This window comes from Hemitrygon akajei, chromosome 7, assembly GCF_048418815.1.
Source record: "Hemitrygon akajei chromosome 7, sHemAka1.3, whole genome shotgun sequence".
NCBI lineage: Eukaryota > Metazoa > Chordata > Chondrichthyes > Myliobatiformes > Dasyatidae > Hemitrygon > Hemitrygon akajei.
In genome coordinates this window covers 98516627-98532964 of record NC_133130.1, presented here as the reverse complement: position 1 = coordinate 98532964, position 16338 = coordinate 98516627, and the positions used below count along the sequence as shown (strand labels likewise).

Genomic DNA, 16338 nt, shown 5'->3' with positions numbered 1-16338 from the left:
AATACCACATAAAACGAATGTACTTTTCTTGTATTGATGGAATAAGGGATTGCCAGGCGGATTTTAAAGTGGAAATGGTCTGTACTTGGTCCGGTGCTGGGCTTGTGACAACAAATCTCATAGAAGTTGCACTGGTTATTTAAGAGATAAATATGAAACATTTTTGAAAATTTGGTGCCCTTATTTACAAAAGACAGGATTAAATATACAGGTGCTCCGAAGATGAAATAATTGGTTATTTGGGGAAATAAATAAATATATATACTAAAGTTATTACGAACTCCATGGAGCATGTGGGGATCTTCCAATATCCATGCACTCTTTCTTTTTTTTCTTTCTTTCTTTCTTTTTTTTCTATAGGGATGTTAGGGGGGAGGGGTTAAGGGGAGGGGGGAAGGGTAATATACATTTTTTTTCCATATACTTTTATTCTGTAATTACTTGAAAACACAATAAAAAAAGTTTAAAAAAAAGAAGTTGCACTGGTTTTGGAAGCCATGTGGGGCAATCGGAATGATTTATTTTATTTATTGGAATCGATCTTCCTGCCCTTTCACCTTTCAGTGCCACCAAGCATTCCCCCCCCCCCATTTAATGCCCTACAACCCCCCTCCCTGAATTAATCCTTGCCTAATCAGGCTGGACAATTTACAATGACCAATCAACCTACCCAGCCGGTAGGACTTTGGACTGTGGGAGGAAAGCCATGTGGTCATGGGGAGAAGGTACAAACTCCTTACAGGCTAACTTCTGCTGACCCACCGCGGGCACAGCCGGTGCTGGAGCTCAACCGACAGGTTGCCTAAACACAGCTGACGTTCCCTTGAGTTTGGAAGATTCAATGGCGATCTGATCAAGGTGATTACTGTGTGTATCAAAGCAGATGCGCTCTTCCCCTCATCACCCGGGAACGCTGGATCAATAGAAGCCTTCTTCACTGAGATCTATAGACATTTCTTCGGCGGGTTTATCAATGGATAATGAGTACAGTGCAGTAAATAAAGTTGAGTACCTCATGCAAAGAAATAAGAGCCAGGGTCTGAATTGCATCGATCAATTGACAACGTGAAATCCGCGGCTATCTCCACGCACCTAACATCATATTTAAATACAGATCTGCGCCAATCCTTCATATGCACACATTGTTGCACTCAACTTGCATCAAAGCTGGCTACAATACATTACAGAGACTGTCCACTTCAGTCACATCGGCACGGTCTTTATTTCCAGTTTCAAGCTACGAATTACTGTCATTTAAACTTAATATGACTTGTTTTTCGTTACTGAAATGTTTGAACTGATGAAAATAGACCGATACTGAAACAGAAGTGCTCGTTTTGATGGTGCCAGTCAGGACAGCACGTTGCAAACACCTGCACGACCTGCAGACAGCCTTTCATTACATCCAGAGCTGTCAAACAACGCTGGCGGTCATGAGGATTAGTTCCTACTGTACGTTCTTTTAAAAACACGAAGAAGCGTTTAAGAGGAAGGTACTCCACTCACAACTGAAGATTTTTAAACCAGGGTGAAAATCTGTCATTCGGTCCGAGTGATCGTTGAACGGTCTGGATCTGAATCTTGCATTTTAGACGGAATGCACCAATGCCAGGAGAGTTCTATGCAGAAAATGACAGTTTAATAAAAAACCTTGCTATTTTATCATTTGCAATCCCCCCTCCCCTCTTGCTTGCTGCAGAAGAGGTTGCAAGCGCTGAGTTGGGAAGCGTGGTGCCGCCGTGGTAGCACCGAGCGGCCCCACGAGGGAATCCGGGCTGCGTTCCATTCCCGGAGAACGGCGAACGGAAACTACATCCCCCACAATACCCAGCAAACACCTAGTCTCATCCTGGCTCTCTATTGGCCGAAGTTTCGTCCGGGCGCCGCAGTCGGACCAATGGTGGCTGGCGATGGATTGGGAAGGGACGGGGCTTCCATCGGCCGGCTGCCAGCGCCGGGGAGAAAAGTGCCACGACTCCAAGGCGCAGGGGCTCACTTCGTCTGGTACATCGGCAGGGAGGGCGAGAGAGAGAGAGCAGGCGGGGAAAGAAAGGGGCTAGAAGGATACAAAAAGACAGGGAAGCTCCTCTCTCGCGACCACCGCTGCTCAACAGCTGTACTGAACACCCCAGGAGGCAGAGGGAGATTCGAGGTTTGATCACGTTTGAGGTAGGAAGGCTTTATTGAGAATAATGCAGGCATTGTGCCCTTTCGACAGGGTTAGGGGGATATTGGCTTGTTAGGGGCACTATTGCATTCCCCTCCCGTCTCTGTGTCTTCACCCCCACAGCCTTGATTTTGGCTATATCGCTGATGATAACGATTTATTTTCTTTCTTTAAGTGTACAATGCATACGTGTGCCGCTGGAGAGGTTGGCAGAGTAAACTGTGCCTTGTGTTATTTTTCGGGGGGATTAAATTTAAAAAATGGATTTTTAAAATATTTCGAACAGAACTTGGATTAAGTTTGTTGGTGTATGGTTTAAGGAGAAGACCTGTCAAGAGGTCAGATCAACTGTGTGTGCAACAGTTTTAAGAAGTAACTTTAAATGCATCTGTTTTTTTTTGAAAGGGTGGGGAATTGAGACGATACTGTAACTGACTTTTAAAGTTGAACAAATATTTTTGTTAAAACCTGGAGCTTCGATTCTCTCCCCCCGCCAAGATAAATGTTGCATGTTTGTAAGGTTGTGCATCACAGGTATTTTAATCAACACTGAAGAATTAAAATGGGACTTTTCAGAGAGCTAAAACTTGTCCTTTCTGAAGTACCGATTTTTGCAGGACTTTTCTCCTGTTTGTTTGCCAAAAAAAAAAGGAAATACACAATGTGATATTCTGCACAATTTTTAACGAAGTGTTTTCATCCATGCTTGAAAATTGCAGTTTCAGTTTATGTTTTAGACCGCAATAAATATGACGGGTGGTGAATTATGGACAATACCAATAAATCTAGAGGAGAAAACGAGGGGGGTGGGGGGAGGGATTGGATCCGAAGCAGCATTTAGTGAGGAAAAGTTTCCTTCTGAATGCTTCAGAGAAATTACATATGGCGAAAGCATCGGGCAGTGTTTTCACTGTAATAAGAATGGTTTTCCATCTGGAAACTGTAGGTTTAGAGGGAACTAGGACTGAACTTTGAGTGTGAAAAAGTGCGTCCTAGTAAAAGATGCTAAAAACTTACTAAGTTAATTTAGTAAAAGTCTGACATTCCTTTTTAAAAAAAAGCCTTATTGAGAATAATGTTTCATTCACTATTGGCACATTAAGAATAAATACATTTTTAATTTTTAGTTGCTCCCCTCCCCTTCCACGAATGTATTTACACTTTATTTGATTGTCTCCCTGATTTTTTAAAAAATTAATAAAGACATTATGCAGAGCCTGTATTAGCAGCTAACGGTTTGCGAGGGGGCAGACTGAGGAATGTGTGTACACGTTGGCTCCCTGAAACACTGAAGATCCGGCACTGAAGTCTGACCACTCAGGAACTGCCTCATCTTACTTATTACGGTGTCACTCGCCTCTAGCAGAGAGGTACCGCGTGGTCCTAACGCCGGGATTAGATATCTGTCCCTGCCCACTGTAACTGTTAGCAAAAGTCCAATTTTTTGGTGTGGCATGGAGATGAGGCGAAGCAGAATTTTATCACATGGTCTCCTGTAATAAGTTTTTTTTGTGAGTGTGATTGCACAACTAATTTCCTTAGTAAAAGTAAAGGCTTTGGTTGGGTACTGTTTGATTTAATTGGACTCTTTAAAAATTCTTTTGGTACTTTTCATTGGTTTTTACCAGGCAAACCAGCAGGATTCTGCGTTATCCTGTCTTTTATTCTATGCCTTCACAATTTGCAAACCCCTTGGAGCCTCTGTGGGTGACGGTAACTCCATTGCATGTTGATCTCATCAAGTGTTATACAGGCCATTCGGCCCAACAAGCCCATGCCAACCATCAACCATTTGCACTAATCCTACATCATTCAGAATTTTTATCCCCACATCTGCCCCCCCCCCGATTCTACCCCTTCACTACACACCAGGGGCAATTTTCACTGGGCAGTTAACCTACCAATCTGCATGTCTTTGGGATGTGGCAGGAAACAGAGGTCACAGGGAAATATGCTAATTCCACCCAGGGCACACCCGAGGCCAGGGTCGAACCGGGGTCCCTGACCCCGTCAGGGAGTCACTCCACTAGCTCTGCCACTCTGTTGGCCCTGAATGAAAAATACCCTTCTGCACTAAGAAAAGGATCCCAGAAATAACAGGGATGAGTGAGGCACGTTTGATGACTCTGGGTCTGTACTTGCTGGAGTTTAGAAGACTGAGTCAGGGGGAAGAACCTCACTGAAACCTCACTATTGAATATTGAAAGACCCAAATAAAGTGGATGTGGAGAGGATGCTTCCTTTTGGAGGAGTTTAGGACCAGAGGGCACAACCTCAGAATTGAAGGATGTCCCTTTAGAACAGAGATGAGGAGGAATTTCTTTTGCCAGAGGGTGGTGAATCTGGAATTCATTGCCACACATGGCTGTGAAGGCCAAGTTATTGGGAATATTTAAAGCACAGGTTGATTAGAAGGGGCATCAGTTGTGGGGAGAGGGCAGGAGCATGATGTTGAGAGGGATAATAAATCAGCCATGATGGGGGGGGGTGGGGAAATTGAGAAAAGTCAATTTAACATCTGTGGAAAGAAACTGGAGTACTGGGGGAAAGGGAGGATTGTTGGAACACAAATGTAGTTATGGGGAACTGTTCTGGAGGGTGGGAGATTGACCCTGGGGCCCTGAGTCTGATTGCTGCTTCAATGTATTGTCCTTCCTGTTTGGTAACAGAGGGTGGACTTGAAGAAACCCCATTTCTCACCTCCCATCATTTCATGGAACAACTGGCACAGAAGTTAAGATGTTCACCACCTGATCTTGCACTGAATAATATGGTTAAATCATTAAATGTATTTCCTTGTCCCCTACTGTTTATAAAGAATTCCTTTATATCAATTCCAGGGCATATCGCAGGCAAATATTTCTAAAAGTAAGAAAATATTTTCTGTACTCTTTCCGCAGAGCCATTCTTTTCTTTGCACTGAAGTTCAAAATAAATTTATTATCAAAGTACGTATGTGTCGCCAAATACTACTTTGAGATTCAGTTTTTTCAGGCATTCACTGTAGAACAAAGAAATACAATAGAATCGATGAAAAACTGCACACAGAGATGGACAATGAGCAAAAGAAGACAAACTCTGCAAATAATTAAAAAAAAAACACTGAGAACGTGTGATGTGGGGTCCTTGAAAGTGAGTCCATAGGTAGTGGAATCAGTTCAGAGTTGAGGATATCAAAGTTATCCACACCGGCTGGTTTTCCAGCCTGCAGAGTTCTAGTTGTACGGCAAAATAACAATCTACATGGCTCACAAAACTCCAGTTGGATTTTGTAGAGCTTCCAAAATATCTTTTCAGCTTTATTTATTTAGCGATACAGCTCGGAGTAGGCTCTTTGAGTCATGCCGCCCCAGCAACCCCCGAAAAAACTGATTAACCCTAACCTACTCATGGGACAACTTACAATGACCAGTTCCCCTCCCCGGTACGTCATTGGACTGTGGGAGTAAACCGAATCACCCAGGGAAAACCAGTGCATTCCACAAAGAGGATGCCGGAAGTGAACACTGAACTCTGGAATGCCCTGAGCTGTAATCACATGACATAAACTGTTACACTGTTGTGGCACTTAGTGAAAAGCAAGTTTCGCGCTTCATGGCAAATGAAATATCTGGATTTGTACAAAGTCTTTCAGGAGCTTCAGACTTTTGAATCCGGTTTGCAACCGAGTTGTATCTTTGTAGTTCAGTCATTGATGCCAAGCAGGGAAAACCCCAGTCAGTTGCAACTTTTGTTAAAAGTAGTTAAAAGACTCCTGCTCTATAACATGCCATCATTTTGTATGGACCTGAGAGGGTGGTTAGGGAGTCTTGGAGAAGTAATGGCTAGGTGTACTAAATCAACCCTTAGCAGAGAGACTAGAGAGATTAGCCGTGTTTGTCACATGTACACTGCAACGTAGTGAAAAGTGCCATTTATTGTCACATCAAATCAGCAAAGATTGTGGTGTGAGCAGCCTGCGTATTGCCACACTCCCAGAGCCAACAACTCACTAACCCTAACCCGTACGTCTGTGTGAGGCGGTGGGAGGAAACCAGAGCACTAAGAGGAAACCCACACACTGTACAAATTCTTTAAAGGCAGCGATGGGAATTGAACTCTGATCTTACAGGCTGTAAAGTGATGTGCTAACCGCTGTGCCATTGTGTTGCCCATTTCATGTTCATATCAAAGCCTCTGGCCAGCAAGATGCAAGAAATTGATGCTTCCTTTTTTTTCTCATTTTTATTTGGGGATATAGCACAGTAACATGTCCTTCCAGCCCAATGACCCCACGCAGCCCACATGCACCTAACTAACCTACTAACCCCTGCGTTTTTGGGATGTGGGAGGAAACCCGAGCACCCGGAGGAAACCCACACAGTCATGGGGAGAACGTATCACCTACTTAAAGACAGCGGTTGGAATCGAACCTCAATCTGTATTCACTTGCACTGTGATTTCACTAACCGCTGTGCACTGTACAATACAGTGTGACACGTGCACAATAGTGCAACCTAGGTTTCTGAACGCTGCAGCTGGCGTACTGAGAAACAAGTTATTCCAAACCCCAGGCATTGCATTCACAGATGTCACTCAGGACAAACGTTGAGAGTAAACCTACCTGCGTAGATGTCTAAGTCTTGTTTAGAAGTGATTGGACCTGGCTGGAAGCCAAATTACGCAACTTAGCTTTTGGCTTGTTTGACGAAATAGCTTTGAAATTTGCTTTGTGCTTGTCTGATGAACTGCAATGGTGGTGCTTGTGGGTTAATTTAAAATATACCACACTAAAGTTTGAAGTAGATTTTATTTTCAAAGTATGTATACATTATACAACCTTGAGATTCATCTCCTTACAGGCATCCACGAAGCAAAGAAATCCATAAACAAACCCCATGCATATAAAAAAAAGACTGCCTAACACCCAGTGTGCAGGGAATAAAGAAAAGCACATCATGCCCATAAGAAATTAAAAGAATAAAATATCAAAAAGACTGTCGGGGAAAAAAAAAACAATACACCATGCAAAGCAGAAACCCCAAGCAGTTGGTGTTTCTGAACTGAAGTTCACGTAAAGAGTCCCGTAGTTCAGCGCAGAGTCGAGTAGACGCTGTGGAGCAGCAATCTTAATCGGCCTGTACCCTGCGTTGGGCCCCGACACCTGACGTTTCTGACGCCTTGAGCTTTTCAATCTGGCCCGTACCTCACCTTGGGCCTTGACACCTTGACCTTTTTTAAATCTGGCAAGGTGCTTAGGTCGGTCTCCATACGAACAATAGGTTCTGCTGCTTGGCTACGTCAGACTTCGCCGCTTTGCTTCGGCTGTAAATCTCCATCCACAGATCGTGCCCAGTCATGGCTGGTGCCTGGACCCCATGGCTTGGATTCCACCCGTGCTTGATCTTTCATGCTCTTCCACGCTCTTGGTGATGGGCTTGCTGCTGCTGCTGCCTGTAAGGAGTTTGTATGTTCTCCCTGTGACCGTGTGGGTTTCCTCCCACAGTACAAAGATGTACCGATTGGTCATTGTAAATCATCCGGTGATTAGGCTAGGGTTAAACTGGAGAGGGGTTGCTGGGCGGTGTGGCTCGAAGGGTCAGAGGGTCAGTTCCATGCTGTATCTCAATCAAACCATAAATAAATAAAGATTCTGTCTCAAAAGTAAGGAGTTGCTCATTTGGGAATGAGATGAGAGGAAATTTTGTCACCACAAATATTTGGAATTCTCTACCCAAGAGTTTAGTCAGGACTGAGATTGCTAGGCTTTGGAGTATTAAGAGGAACTATGGAAATGGGGTTAGTTCAGGAAGTGGCACAAAGACAAAAAGTCAGTCTTGTACTGCAGCACGGGGTTTGAATGACCTGCTGTTTCCAGTGTTCTCCTTTACACGATTGTTTAGTGCTTGCACATTGAGATTAATAGCTTGGTTGAGGGTCTTTCTTGCAAAAATGTCCATCAATAATAAATACGCAGGATAAAAGGAGGCTTGTCAATCCCTTGCACTGATCCAGTCATTTGGTTAAATCATGGCTGACGTGTCTCAGCTTGAAATGTCGGCTCTTTATTCCTTTCCATAGATGCTGCCTGACCTGCTGAGATCCTCCAGCAGTTTGTGGTCCTCTAGATTTCCAGCATCTGCAGAATCCTTTGTATTCACCACATATTTGCACATGGTTCTATACCTTCAATAGTTTGTATCTTGTCTTACCAAAGTTCATCGTTCTCTTACCTTAAGGCATATATGTCAAACTCAAGGCCCGCGGGCCAAATCCGGCCCTTGGTGGAATTATCTTTGGCCCGCGAGATAATATCTAATTACTATTAAAGCTGGCCCCAGTAATCGAAGCGCCTATGGTGTATGATATGGCTAATGCTGAGTTTATTCAGGTACCAGGTTTTCAGGGTTTTTAGTGTTTATTCGGCAGTCTTCTTCATAAGAAACGGAATTTGTAAAGTGAAACACTTTGTAGTTATAGCAGAGACTGAGACACATGAGAGCAGGCTGAAAAAACGGAGGCAACGAAAGCTGCGTTCACATGCGTCCGACTGATCCGGCCCGCATGAAGCTGCATTTTGCTCAATCCGGCCCGTGACCGAAAATGAGTTTGACACCCCTGCCTTAAGGTGTTCGCTTGGTTACAGCAGGTTTGGGAGAAGTTTCCCCACAGCTCTTTGGTCAAACTGCTTCCTGAAATTATTTTTCCTGTGATTTTTAAGGAGGTCTGGACCTTACCTGAGAAAACATTCTCTCTGCCCTACAACTTTAGTTCAAAGTTCAAATTTATTATCAAAATGCATGGGAGAAGGAAACCGAAGGTCCATGAGCCAGTCTTCAACAGAGGGTTGGCAACTTTAAATTCCTCAGTGTTATTATTCTGGAGGGCCTGTCCTGGGCCCAGCATGTGAGTGCAATTATGAAGAAAGCACTGCAGCACCTCTACTTAGGAGTTTGCAAAGGCTTGGCATGACATCTTAAAACTTTGACAAACTTTTATACAAGTGTAGCAGAGAGCATATTGACTGGCTGCATCACAGTCTGGTATGGAAATACCAATGCTTTGTATGGAAAATCCTATGGAAAGTAGTGGATACGGTGCAGTCCATTATGGGTAAAGTCTTCCCTCCCTCTGAGCACACCTACACGGAGCATTGCCATAGGCAGGCAGCATCCATCATCAAGGACCCCCACCACCCAGGTCATGCTCTCTTCTCATTGCTGCCATCAGGAAGAAAGTACAGGAGCCTCAGGACTCACAGCATCAGGTTCAGGAACAATTATTTTCCCTCAACCATCAGGCTGTTGAAACGAAGGGGATGACTTTGGTTCTGTGGAATTCACAGGCAGCTGTGGAGACCAAGTCTTTCTGTATGTTTAAGGCAGAGGTTGATGGATTCCTGATTGGCAAGGACATGAAGGGATGTGGGGCAGAAGGCAGGAGATTGGGGCTGAGAGGAAAATTGGATCAGCCATGATGAAATGGTGGAGCAGACTCGATAGGCAAAATGGCCTAATTTTGATCCTATGTCACAAACCACTCAACTTCTCTTGCCCCATCATTGAAATGATTTTGTGTGCCATTTCCTATGATGGGACGTCAGTGAGTGGAAAGTAGCTTAAATTTCTTACCAGTACGGTTGTATTAGAAACAGAAAATCTACAGCACAATGCAGGCCCTTCAGCCCACAAAGCTGTGCTGACCATGTCTTTACATTAGAAATTACTAGGGTTACTACTTTTCTAAACTCCATGTAGCTATCCAGGAGTCTTTTAAGAAAGACCCTATCGTATCCGCCTCCACCACGGTTGCCAGCAGCCATTCCATGCACTCACCACTCTCTGCATTTAAAAAAAAATTACCCCTGACATCTCCTCTGTACCTACTTCCAAGCAACTTAAACCTGTGTCCTTTCATGCTAGCCATCTCAACCCTGGGGAAAAAGCCTCTGACTATCCACACGATCAATGCCTCTCATCATCTTATACACCTCTATCAGGTCACCTCTCATCTTCTGTTGCTCCAAGGAGAAAAGGCCAAGTTCACTCAATCTATTCTCATAAGACATGCTCCCCAATCCAGGCAGCATCCTTGTAAATCTCCTCTACACCCTTTCTATGGTTTCCACATCCTTCCTGTAGTGAGGTGACCAGAACTGAGCACAGTACTCCAAGTGGGGTCTGACCAGGGTCCTATATAGCTGCAACATTACCTCTCAGTTCTTAAACTCACTCCCATGGTTGATGAAGGCCAATGCACCGTATGCCTTCTTAACCACAGAGTGAACCTGCGTGGCAGCTTTGAGTGTCCAATGGACTCGGACACCAAGATCCCTCTGATCCTCCACACTGCCAAGAGTCTTATCATTAATACCATAATAAACTCAATTCCACAATTGATGAAGGCCAAAGCACCGTATGCATTTTTAGCCACAGAGTGAACCTGAGCAGCAGCTTTCAGTGTCCTATGGACTCGGACCCCAAGATCCCTCTGATTCTCCACACTGCCAAGGGTCTTATCATTAATACCATATTCTGCCATCATATAAAATGAACCACCTCACACTTACCTGGGTGTGCTATCATTGTTGATTTAAATCTGTTGTTCTGATTATGTCAGACACTTGCCTAGCAGTATGATGAACTGGTCAGTACTGGTTCCCTTCTGCTCTTGACTTTTACCTGAGTGTTCTGACCTAGAGGTGAGTTACTGTCATTGAACCTATGCTGAGAACTTTAGTTAACGTAGATAGCTGTGACTATTTGGACTCCCGCTCTTGGCTGTGCACGTAGCTTGGAAAATGCAACAGGGCTGTTAGTTACAACTTTGAGCAGTTGAGAGTAACAAGTGAAATACTGGAGAAACTCTGGCAGGTCAGGCAGCATTTATGGAAGTGAATAAACAGATGACATTTTGGACCAAGACCCTTCTTCAGGACTGGAAAGGAAGGGGCAGAAGCCAGAATGAGGTAGTAGGGGAAGGGCAAGGAGCTCAAGCTGGCAGGTAAAAAGTGAAACCAGGTGTGGGGGGGGGGGGCAGTGAAGTGAGAAGCTGGGAAGTGATGGGTAAAGGGCTGAAGAAGGAGTCTGATCGGAGAGGAAACCGTAAGGGAAAGGGGCAGCAGATGGAGGTGATGGATGGGCGAGGAGAAGAAAAAGGATGAGTGGAATAGAAGAAGAGAAGGGAGAGGAGAGAAAAATTACTTGAAGTTGGAGAAATTGATGATCGTGCAGTCAGCTTGGAGGCTACTCTGTTTTTGTGCCTTTTTACGAGGAAGGAATTTATTGTTTGTGCTTTTCTGAGTTTAACACTTGTTAGCAAATGAGAAGGGGAGTGGGGTGTGTGAAAGGAAGTTTTGGGTTTATCCCAAAGGCTTGCATGATCCCAAAATACTTCCCAGCCAACAGAATACTGTAGTGGGAGGACGAGCCTTGGGATTGGTGGAGAAACCGGAGGTCCAGCTTTCTTGTGCATACACTACTTTATCAGGCACAGGAGGTACCTCATTAAGTCTGTTCTCACAACCTATGGGCTCGCTTTCAAGGATCTTCACCTCGCAATATTTATTGTTATTATTTGCTTTCTTGTAGTTGTGCAGTTTGTTGCCTTTTGCACACTGGCTGTTTGCCCTGTTAGTGGGGCCTTGCCTTGATATGGTTGTTGGATTTACTGAGTACGCCCACAAGAAAATTAATCTCAGGGTTGTAAATGGTGACATAAAGGTACTTGGGTAATAAATTTGCTTTGAACTTTTACTGGCCAGGCGAGTCCTGCATGGGTGATGAGCCCACAAGAAACAGTTGGGGAGTATTTTTCATTCCAGCAACCCCTACTAAAAAGAAATCCTGTATTATACTCCCATCATTAAATTCAGCAGGTTTCATGTGCGACCACATCTCTGCACTAAGATACTGCAAGGATAGATTAGTCTCAGCCAAGTCTTTGCTGATACAAGTACAAAAGAGCTACATTCGTACAGCAACTTTGGAGTTCATGACACCCTAAAGTGCTGAACAACATTGGGAAGCTTAGTTGCAAACCGTAATGTAGCTGCCACATATAGCAAGTTCAAAGTAAATTTATTATCAGTGTATGTATATGTTACAGTATATTATCTTTAGATTCATTTTCTCACTGGCCATTTACAGGACCTAAAACATTGAATACAACTTCACAAAAAAACCTTGTACATAAACAAAGGCTGCCACTCAGTCAGTGAGCAAAAGAAGGGGAAAATATCCGAATAAAATAACGAGGACTAAAGTAGTAGTGAATCATTGAAAGTGAGTCTGTAGGTCACAGAATCAGTTTGGAGTCGCGTTGATTGAAGTTATCCACGCTGGTTCAGCAGCCTGATGGCTATAAGGTAGCAACTGCTCCTGAACCTGCTGGTGTAGGAGCTAAGGGTCCTGTACAAGTTTGTGTTAGTGCCAGGCCGTGATGCAACCAGTCATGATTCTCTCCATTGTGCATCTATAAAGTTTGGCAGGTGTTTACAAGGACATATACAAACTTGCAAGAAATTAAAAGTGCTGTAATGCTGTCTTTGTGTTGACGCTTGCTGGTCCCAGAACAGATCATCTGATTTGTTAATCCCAAGGAATTTAAAGCTACGAACTCTTCCCATCTCCGTTCTCTTAATGATGACTGGCTCATGGACCAACTGGCTTCTTCCTCCTGTAGTTGATAATTAGCTCTTTGAGAGTTGAGTGAGAGGCTCTTGTACCACTCATCTGGATTCTCAATCTCCTTCTTGTATGTCGATTTATTGGTGCCTTTGAGTCAGCCAACAGCAGTGGTGTCATCAGCAAACTTAAATGTGCACTGCTCTACTTACTTTATACTTACGATTGTGTGGCTAAGTACTTAGTTGCATGATCATAAGTATACAGTGAGCGGAGCAGGGAGCTAAGCACACAACCTGTGGCGTACCTGTACTGGTTTATGAATGTGGAGGAGATGTTGCTAATTAATACTAACTGGAGGCTGCCAGCGAAGAAATCCAGGATCTAGTTGGACAGGGAGATTCCGAGGCCTAGCCTTTGGAGTTTAGTGATGGGTTTTGAGGAGATGGTAGTGTGGAATGCTGAGCTGTAGTCAATGAAGAGCATCCTGATGTATGCATCTTCACCGTCCAGATGTTCCAGAGCTGAGTGAAGAGTCAATGAAATGGCATCTGCTGTTGACCTGTTGTGAAGGTAGGCAAATTGGAGCGGATCCAAGTCACTTCTCGGGCCAGAGCTGATACGCTTTATGACCAATTTCTCAAAGCACTTCATCACTCTAGATATAAGTGCTACTGGGCAATAGTCATTGAGGCAGGTTACCACGTTCTCCTTGGGCACCGGTATAATTGAAGCCTGCTTGAAGTAGGTGGGTACCTCAGACTTCCAAAGTGAGAGGTTAAAGATATCAGTGAGCACTCCAGTCAGTTATTCAATACTCAGCCAGGATGCTTGCATGTTGGCCTCAGAGAGACCGAGTTCACAGGGTTGTCAGACTGTGGGGCTCATGAGGGTGCCATCATGTTCTGTCAGTCAAAGCAAGCAAAAAAGATATTGTTGCTTGGTCTTGCTTTGTAGGAGGTGATGGCATTCAGGTCCTGCCATGGTTGTCGAGCATGCCTCTCTGATTTAAACTTAATCTTTGCATGTGAGATGGCTTTCTGGAGGTGTTACTTGGACCTCTTGTACTTCCCTGGGTGGCCAGAACTGAATACCACTGATATGGCCTGCAGAAGATTGGGGATCTCTTGGTTCATTCAGGGCTTCTGGGTGGGGAAGATTCTGAATGATTTTGTGGAGACACACTCATACACATACTTAATGAAATTGAGTCCAGGCAATCTTTTTATTTTCATCATTGTGTTGGCCTAGACCAGTATTACCAAACAATGCCATTTCTGTCCACCTGCAGAAGCTGAGGGAGCTCTTGTTTATCATTGTGTCCCAAAGAAATATAATTGAAGAGGAATTTCTTATTCTTGCAGGGTGGGTAGTTAGTGGCAATAGTTAACTGGTTTCAAAGCTGCTGCTCGGGCAGAGTGTGGGAGAGGCAGCTGGTTCAGATTCAGTTTTGGGATGTGCCAGGGTGGAAGAAATGATGAATGAGAATGGAAAGAGTTAATAAGAGTGGATCGATTGAAGCCATTGGTCTCTGATTACCCAGCTTGCAAAATTACATGTACAACTACACTCGGTCACCTAATTAGGTACAACTGCACATCTTCTCTTTAATGCAATTATCTAATCAGCTAATCAACTCAATGCATAAAAGCATGCAGGCATAATCAAGAGATTCAGTTGTTTAGACCAAGCAAGTGGAAGAAATGTGATCTAAGTGACTTTGACCATGGAACAATTGTTGGTGCCCTACAGGGTGGTTTGAGTGTCTCAGAAACTGCTGATCTCCTGGGATTTTTACGTACAACAGTATCTAGAGCAGAGTATCTCATCCGGGGTTCCACAGAGCCCTAGGGTTCTGTGACAGGTTGCTAGGAGTTCCATGATATTTCATGATTTGAAGTAAAATTAACATCGTTTTTTGGACCAAGGTGATGCTAATGCTCGCAGTGCTGGACAGTGACTGAACAGCCCCATTTACAATCTCGTTAGAGGTCTCTCAGCCCAGTATGGCAGTGTGCAGTAGTACTGTTTATTGAGTCCATTCTCAGTTTTTGATGCGAGATAGGGGAGGCCATAGATAATTGGTGAGTGCTGTATTGCACGGAGGGGAGGATAGTAGGCTGTTCTCAGCCTGAGAACTTGACTTTGAGAGAAGTGGAAGAACTTTGAGCTGCAGTCTGATCATGCACTGAAACTGAGATTTACTGACCTGCCCCTGGACAAGTTCTGGATTTCTGTGAAGAAGAGTATCCTGACATTCATAAGAAAACAATGAACATTTTGCTGCAGTTTTCAACTTCTTGCATGTGTGAACAAGCATAATAAGCATCAAGAGCAAGGACAGAAATCGTCTCGTTTCAGTTGAAGGTGAAAACCCTGTGTGTTTATCTCAAGTTCAACGCAGAAATGAGTATTTATACAGAAAAGACAAGCACAGGTTTCACGTGCTAGGCCTATATGATCATCTCACTTAGTAAGAAAATGTTTTTTCAGTATCTTGTATAAAATTGTGTATTGGGCTATATTTATATTCATACTGGTTTTTAGTAATTTCACTATTCACCTTTGACAATAAATTTTTATGTTATAAATAGCATTAATTAAAATCAATTTATAACCTTCATTTAAATAAAATCTACCGAGCCTATCTTTAGAAAGATTAAAACCCATTTTGACTTATGCCGGTTATTTAACAGAAATTTATTATGTTTGCCTTATAATTTTTAAAACTTATGAAAGGCAAAGAAAGAGATTAATTTCAGGAAAGGTAAACTATGCTTAACTACCTGTTTGTTGTTCATCCTCTATTCAGAAGAGCGTTGACAATTATTTTTGGATTATTATAACTTACTGATCACGCTAACATACCGTGAGCTGTAGATTTAATAATTTTTATGCAGGGGGTCCCTGAGACCTGAAAATTATTTCAAGGTTCCTCCGGAGCAACAAGGGTTGATAAAGGCTGCTGTAGAGTTTACAGAGAATGGAGCAAAGAAATGAAAACCATCTAGTGAGCGGCAGTTCTGTGGGCGAGATCCCCTTGTTAGCGAGAGGTCACAGGAGAATGGCCGGACTGGTTCAAGATGACAGTAACACAAATAAACCATGTGTTGCGACAGTGGTGTGCAGAAGAGCATTTCTGAACGCACAACACATCGAAGATTGAAGTGGATGGGCTACAGCAGCAGAAGACCATGAACATACACTCACTGGCCACTTCATTAGGTACGGGAGGTATCTAATAAAGTGGCCACTGAGTGTAGCTTACTGATGTTTACAACTGCTAATCTGAAATCACCCCAGGGTGCATACTCCTTTCTTGTGTTTGCTCTTTTCTCTCTCTGCTCCCTTGCTTGCTCTCTTACCAGACCACTGGGAAGAGAAGCCCTCATCCCAGAGGCTGATGCAGAGGGTTTGTGCTGAGTGGCAGTTTTGCAGGTTATGTATGTGACTCCACCCAGTTTGGAATCCCTCAGGCAGGAAACCCACAAATTTGCATTTTGAATGATGAGGTAACTATTAATATACAAAGACATTTAGTGGTTAGTTTTAGCAAGTCCCTCTGTG

At 43.6% G+C, this 16338-nt stretch overlaps 1 protein-coding gene across 3 annotated transcripts in view; it reads left to right on the top strand.

The window, feature by feature from the left end:
* The first annotated feature begins 1944 nt into the window (after positions 1 to 1944).
* LOC140730726 (ribosome-binding protein 1-like) overlaps positions 1945 to 16338 on the top strand; it is a 155005-nt gene continuing 140611 nt past the window's right edge. Inside the window, exon 1 of one of the 3 annotated variants that reach the window (XM_073051547.1) lies at positions 1945 to 2169. The gene's annotated coding sequence lies outside the window, so the exon portion shown is untranslated. The remainder of the gene's footprint in view (positions 2170 to 16338) is intronic. The other 2 variants (XM_073051544.1, XM_073051545.1) reach the window with 2 other exon arrangements.